This window comes from Schistocerca serialis, chromosome 6 (assembly GCF_023864345.2).
Source record: "Schistocerca serialis cubense isolate TAMUIC-IGC-003099 chromosome 6, iqSchSeri2.2, whole genome shotgun sequence".
NCBI lineage: Eukaryota > Metazoa > Arthropoda > Insecta > Orthoptera > Acrididae > Schistocerca > Schistocerca serialis.
This window is the reverse complement of record NC_064643.1, coordinates 579738678-579746627: the sequence shown is the minus strand read 5'-3', so window position 1 is coordinate 579746627 and position 7950 is coordinate 579738678. Positions and strand designations below refer to the sequence as shown.

The following is a 7950-nucleotide window of genomic DNA, read 5'->3' as shown; positions in this document are numbered from 1 at the left end:
AGTGTGGAGCACTGAGACGAATATCAGGACATACATGTAAAGGAAGCATCCAAGGGGGGGGGGGGGGGGGAAGAGTGTTTAAACAGAAACAATACATGACATTAGTAAATGAAGTCCTCCAGCCAGTGGGGGAGATGGATGGTCCTGCCCGACTGGGTGACTTGAATGACTGTTACAGTACGAAGGACTTTAACCATTGATGGTATGAACAGGCAAGGGAAGGTGAATGTGGGTCAAGTTCTCGTTGGAAAAGCTGGCTCATTCATAGAGTACAGACAAATTATCAGAATGCACAACAAAAAACATCTTATAGGCACAAATGAAATCAGTGTTGACCTTAACTACCACTTCTGTAAGGGGTGTGACAAAATCTCCACACGAATAATGGTCAGCAATGTCACACGTTCTGAGGCTGGCCCCTCACACGTCACTAAATCCTAACAGAGGAGAGATGGGGGACTGCTGGTAGGAGAGCAAGTCATCACGTGTGTCACTCTGTAGGGTGATGTCACATGCACCTATAGCATTGTCACATGACTGGGAGTAGGTAACATCAGATGTGCAGGAATGGTTGTCACTCACCCATGAACCGTTGGTAGATACCTCGTGTGAGGTGGGCGTAGCAGGAGGGTGGGGTTGACTGTGTGGAGTATCCAGCATTTCTCCTAGAGACCTTGCCAGTTTGAGGCGGCAGGCAGGTACGGTTTCAAGTGTGCCATTAATGAGCACTTTGAATGTCTTGTTACACCATGAGATGGCTTTATGCAGGCCCGAATACGGAGGGCTGAGTGCTGGTCAGCGTATCATGACTTAATGCATGATGCTAAGGCCTTGTGCAGGAATACAAGGGAAGTGAGTGTGGCCGAGGAGGGGGAACACAAATGTTAGTGATTAACTGTTTAACATGCCTGACGAAGGTTGAGTCACAGGTTTGATCCAGAGGGAGTGAAGGCTTGACTAACTCTGCTGAGAGTATGAGGGGTTCTCCATATAGTATTTCTACCAGAGATGTGCCAAGGTCTTCTTTGTATGCGGCCCAAACACCTAGGTGGGGTTGCGGGATTAGCTTGGAAATGCGCATGGGGGCGACGTTTCTTAGCCGCGTCGCAGAAGTGGGAATGGAAATACCACCAAGCAGAATGGCATGCAGCATTGTCTGTTGAGCTGCCTCAGGCCAAAGTGGCAGTGGATGGGCTCATGTTTGTAGATTTATCTAATAGCAGCGATGCAATAGAGCTGGTAGGTGTGGAGCTACGGTGGCAGCTGCCAGGCGGTGTTGGGTCCACACACATGCATGGAACAAGTCTTGCGCACTCTGTACCAAACGATGGAAACTGCAGTACAGGTGTGACAACCCTTGAGGTGTGTGGGCCCCTAGGGATGGGGGGGGGGGGGAGGGAAGAAGTGGGGGGTGGCAGGAAGTTTGAGCAACCATCACCCGGCATATGATGTGCGTCAATCGTAGCGCAGAGATGATACCAGAGCTGTGACGGGGATCTGGAACCCAGCAACTCGTGATTGATGATGTGGTGGATAGCTTCCTCTTTAAATCTGGATAGGAGCTCGAGAATGGTGCATTGGGCGAACGCATATTTGTCCATAGTGTTAGGTAAAGCCACTATATCGCAGACCTGGTCCAGTTTATCATGGAGGTGACACAGTAAGCAAATGAATTTAGAGTTGTCATCAGCAATGCCGTGTAGCTGCAGGACATGGTCGACCAAGGCAAACCATGTGCGTGGGTGGTCCTTGCGAAGGGGTGGTAGTTAAGGCCAATGGATGGGAGAGTTTTGGTGTAACAGTTTATTGGAAACTGCCACTCCCTGTCTGTAACTCTGCAGTGTAACTGGCTTGGGTGCAGAAGTGGTGTACCAGTTCATGGCACTGCATGGTAGACGCAGCTGGCTCAACTGTGGTCAAGAAATCAATGAGTCGGACATTTGACAGAATAACGGCAACAGGTGCAGAGTGGACCAGTGTGAAAGAGTTGACCATATTTGACCAATGTGCAGAAAATGATAGAGTACAGTTTCCAGGCCCCTCCCCAACAGGTGCATTAAAGTTCCTGAAATCACATTACATTAGTGTAACACACATGTTGGACATGGCAGGAATGGCGTGTGCCATTGGAAACACTCATAAAGGAGATGCTGGTAGTGGCGGGGAGTGGGGGGAGCGGTAGGGACGACTCACGCCCGGTCCTCACAGCCTTACTTCTGCCAGTATCTCGGTAGCTCAGATGGTAGAGCACTTGCCCGTGAAAGGCAAAGGTTCCGAGTTCGAGTCTCGGTCGGGCACACAGTTTTAATCTGCCAGGAAGTTTCATATCAGCGCACACTCCGCTGCAGAGTGAAAATCTCATTCTGGAAACATCCCCCAGGCTGTGGCTAAGCCATGTCTTGGCAGTATCCTTTCTTTCAGGAGTGCTAGTTCTGCAAGGTTCGCAGGAGAGCTTCTGTAAAGTTTGGAAGGTAGGAGACGAGATACTGGCAGAAGTAAGGCTGTGAGGACCGGGCGTGAGTCGTGCTTTGGTAGCTCAGATGGTAGAGCACTTGCCCGCGAAAGGCAAAGGTCCCGAGTTCGAGTCTCGGTTGGGCATACAGTTTTAATCTGCCAGGAAGTTTCATATCAGCGCACACTCCGCTGCAGAGTGAAAATCTCATTCTGGAATATTTACTTACTTTGTTTCATAAACAATACTATTATGATCATCACAAGAATAAATTGGAACTGCTTCTATTAAATCATCCTGACAAAAATCAACAACTTTCATTCTCTTATTACATTTATTTTCAATGAAATTCTCATTTGGGAACTTGTCATTGACAAAAGATACTAAATTTAAACCAAAATTTTTTGTTACATTTTCATTTCATTGCATATTCTGAAACCAGTTATCTAATTTGTTGTCTATATTCTGTTCACTCAAATTAGCTATTGTAAAATGAGTATTTGTTTCTGTTATCTCTGAATGTAAATCAATAATGTCACTTTTAGTAGTCACATCCCTAAGCAGTTACTTAAAATTGATTTTCTGCTGTTTCATGAACTGCACCAATAACAACATCACATCACATTCTCTTTTACTGACACTTCTTTTTTTTTACCCCCAGACAAAATGTTTTTCACTATTAAGTTGCCAATTCTGGCTAAATATCTTACACACAGTTGTTGGCATAAACACATTTATCCTGTGTATGCAATGGCAGCTGCTGCTGTTGCCCAATACAATCTCCAACAAGTTGCTTGAATTTCCATGGTGATCAGCAATGCTTACATTAGGTCTGCTCTACACTGACTGCAAGCTGCATTCCAGGATGTGATGACTGTTGAACACACACACTGATTAGTTGCTGCAGTTGGCTCCATTAATGGTGATTTATGCTTGATGTCTATGCTCCAGTAGTTCATAGTTATCCACTGTCTGTGTCAATTTCAGTCACAGTTCTCATTCACTGTCTTTCATTGTCGGTTTCTACCACAAAATTCTGATCTTAAGCTTATGTTATCCATCCAAATGAGATATGCTCACATGGTGGCACCATGTGCAACATTCTTGTTACCTATTTTTGATGTTGCACTACACAGGCATGCTTTGCAGGCACAAAGATAAATACTGGCGCCAAAACCTCTGCATCAGTAAATAAATTAAAAAAAAGGTGGAAGACGAGCTTTTTTCTCCACCCAGAGTTTCAACCACTGCATTTCCTACATTATCCAGTGAAGTAAATACAAATTCCGTATTGTTCATCTTCGAATGTAGCAGCATTTCAATGAATTACGAAAATACAACTGGCATGACTGTTCGGGATGTTTGTCAATATGGCCAACTCTACGTTCTGAATTTTTTTTCTACCTGTGAGAAGAGATGGTTGCTAATAGGAACTTTTATGAATTGTGAATCACATGCAGTATTCTTTGCACCATGAGAATAATGCGAATATAAACATTTTGACATGTATTCTTTCGTGTTTGCTGCTATCTCATTTAAATCCTGTCTGCCTAATAAACTACGAAACTAAGTATAGAGTGAGACAACAGCAAACGCGGAAGGATATACATATCATGTCATGTTTATGTTCATATTGTTCTTATGCCTAATAGTGATACAGTCAGAAATGAAGCTCGGCAATTGACTAGATTTTTAAATCTAGGATGACTCTTAATTTCTGTGCAGAATGTAATGTACTAAAGAGACGTCTGCAAAGATTTTCAAACGGAGAAAATTTTTCGCTAAACTCTCGTTCAGAACATCTTCTATCATCCGCAGTCTATTATTTGGTTCTTGTTGATCATTATCAAAGAAAGCAGCAGTGTAAGTAACAACAAATAGCAGTCTCTTGCCATTGTTTCGCTAATGAGACGATTCCTCTCTCTCTCTCTCTCTCTTTTTTTTTTTTAATAGTAAGCGGCGGTAGCGTGCACAAAAGCAAACAATGTCGCGAGCGGCTACAGGCCGTAAACACCCATTATCAGAATGCGACAAACAGTGCATGACACGGTACAGTAATGCATTTTCAGCTTAGAGTGACGTAAACACCTATAACAAAGAGAACGGCACTTATCAGATCAAAGAAAAATAAGCAATCAATTCAAACCAGACGAAGCACGTGAAAAAGGAATGGTACCCGTATAAATACGGACGGAGCACCTGACGCATAGTAATGGCTACCTGGTAAAGCTTCACTGCTAAGCTTACGACTTGAACCAAACTACTGTAGCTGTATCATCATTCATTCGACCTAAATTGTGTCTCATATTACAATGGACCAACTTTGTTTCGATTTGGAGGTGCGGCCAAAAACTTTTCTCTCCCCTTGAATTTCGAATTTCAAATTTCAGGTGCGGCTTTGATTCGGGAAATTTTTTTTTCCGTGATTTCGAGTCTCATTTTTCAGTTGCAGCTTAGATTCGAGTAAATATGTTTATTAATTTTAAAAGTGGCTCCTCCCAGTTTATTCACACTATAACTTTGTTGATGGACAGTTCAAGTTTTACGGATTACAGTTTAAAAGGGGTCCATCATTTGACACCCCTTGTTTATGAGTATGGCATCCATATAGAAATGAGTCATTTGTGATTAAAAATTGTCCAACTTCTTAATTAGTATCTGAGTTAACAAGTGAGAAGTGTTGTTTTGTTCAAAAAGAATATAGCAATAAAATAACACCATCAAACTTCAGAATCTTGAAACATTAAAGTGAACTAGGCAGTTGAATTTGTAAATATTTGACTGTTTAATATTAATTATTTCATAAGATAATTTACAATGCTTCACCAAGACCCCACAGTTGATTCAATTAAAATTTCAGATACTTCGAGCTATGATCTTTGAAAGTTTGGGATGTTTGCTTTCGAATGAGGGGTAACACTACCTCCTATGCTGTAGCTTAGCTCAAAATGTTTCTTAATAAGATGACACTATTATGAAATGGATAGCTTGCTACTCAACATTTAGCAGAGATGTTGATTAGCAGACAGGCACAACAAAAAGACAACTAAACATGCAAGCTTTTGGCCAGAAGAGCTTCTTCTGAAATAAACAACATATACATGGTTATAATAGAGGGAAACATTCCACGTAGGAAATATATATCTAAAAACAAAGATGATGTGACTTACCAAATGAAAGTGCTGGCAGGTCGACAGACACACAAACAAACACAAACTAACACACAAAATTCAAGCTTTCGCAACAAACTGTTGCCTCATCAGGAAAGAGGGAAGGAGAGGGAAAGACGAAAGGAAGTGGGTTTTAAGGGAGAGGGTAAGGAGTCATTCCAATCCCGGGAGTGGAAAGACTTACCTTAGGGGGAAAAAAGGATGGGTATACACTCGCACACACACACATATCCATCCACACATATACAGACACAAGCAGACATATTTAAAGACCAAATATGTCTGCTTGTGTCTGTATATGTGTGGATGGATATGTGTGTGTGTGTGCGAGTGTATACCCGTCCTTTTTTCCCCCTAAGGTAAGTCTTTCCGCTCCCGGGATTGGAATGACTCCTTACCCTCTCCCTTAAAACCCACTTCCTTTCGTCTTTCCCTCTCCTTCCCTCTTTCCTGATGAGGCAACAGTTTGTTGCGAAAGCTTGAATTTTGTGTGTTAGTTTGTGTTTGTTTGTGTGTCTGTCGACCTGCCAGCACTTTCATTTGGTAAGTCACATCATCTTTGTTTTTAGATAAACAACATATACACATACATTTGTGCAAATGCAGCTCACACACACATGACCTTGGTCTCAGACTGCTGAGACCAGACTGTGAGCAATTGTGTATGATGGGAGACCATGATGGGAGGTGCAGTCTGAGTGGTGGGGGTGGAGAGGGAATAGAAGCATCTGTATATACGAAGACAGTAACTTGTTCTTGAAAGAACAGTTACTGTTGATGATCGTGCAGCTTTTCCCTGGAATAAATGATGACTAACTGACAACCTCATCTGCCGACAGGTGTTGTTGATATACCTCGATGTGGACAGCTGAAAATGTGTGCCCCGACCGGGACTCGAACCCGGGATCGCCTGCTTACATGGCAGACGTCATGGCAAATGTCTATAAGGTACAATACATATGTAGAATTGTGGGCAGTTGGGAGTGTGAGTCTCACGGGAGGCGTACAAGGGATAAGTCCCTGCAGTCGCGCTATTCATCTGTGTCCTCGGTGGCTCAGATGGATAGAGCATCTGCCATGTAAGCAGGAGATCCTGGGTTCGAGTCCCGGTTGGGGCACACATTTTCAGCTGTCCACATCGAGGTATATCAACAACACCTGTCGGCAGCTGAGGTTGTCAGTTAGTCATCATTTATTCCAGGGGAAAGCTGCACGGTCATCAACAGTAACTGTTCTTTCGAGAACAAGTTACTGTCTTTGTATATATAGTTAAAGGCTAACCAGCCATTGACCTTCGTCTGTGCGAATGCGCACAGGTTGCCCAAACTCTTACGGGAATCGCCAAAGCATGCACGAGTAATGAGTGGGTGGGCAAATATCTATAAGGTGCAATACATATGTAGAATTGTGGACATTGGGAGTGTGAGTCTCATGGGAGGCGTGCAAGGGATAAGTCCCTTCAGTCGCACTATTCATCTGTGTCCTCGGTGGCTCAGATGGATAGAGCGTCTGCCATGTAAGCAGAAGATCCCGGGTTCGAGTCCCGGTCGGGGCACACATTTTCAGCTGTCCGCATCGAGGTATATCAACAACACCTGTCGGCAGCTGAGGTTTTCAGTTAGTCATCATTTATTCCAGGGAAAAGCTGCATGGTCATTAACAGTAACTGTTATTTCGAGAACAAGTTACTGTCTTCGTATATAGAGTATGAGGTATCTAAACTTCCCTCTCCTGTTGCTCATCATTTCACTTTTTCTTCTTAATATCTTTCCTTGCCTTTACTAGCTCTTCTTGTGGAATTGCCTGTGGTGCACCCTTGAATTGTTACAGATGACTCACATACATATCTCACATGCACAATTGTTATCCTTGTTGGCAACTACAGCTTCACATTCACCTGTGATGTAATTTTGTCTGATTGGTATAGCCATTGGTACTGTGTTAAAAATGTCTTTGTCTTTCCCATCAGTGCATATGAACTCAACAACATCACCCATTGGCCCCACTTTATACTGTGGTAATGTGCCCACATTGCTCACTGCATCTTTCTGTTTCTCCAGAGCCTTCATAGCTGCTCTTTGCACCATGTTCAAAACCTCCTTTACTTTTCTGGCAAAATTATGGACTGCATTTCTCCTTCTTCCACTGTTCTGGTTGGTCACTTTGAAAGGTGATGGCATCTCCTTGCCATACACTACTCTGCATGGCGATAATCCAGTGCTAGTATGTACTTTAGAGTTATATGCATTTATGACAAAAGCTAGGTATGTATCCCAATCTGAATGATTTGAATCCACATAGTAACTAAGCATTTTCCCAATTGTTATA

At 43.0% G+C, this 7950-nt stretch overlaps 1 non-coding gene across 1 annotated transcript; it reads left to right on the top strand.

Annotated features, from left to right (window-relative positions):
- The first annotated feature begins 7103 nt into the window (after positions 1-7103).
- Positions 7104-7177, top strand: Trnat-ugu (transfer RNA threonine (anticodon UGU)). Its single transcript has one exon. It is a non-coding gene; the product is annotated as a tRNA-Thr (tRNA).
- The last annotated feature ends 773 nt before the right edge of the window (positions 7178-7950 follow it).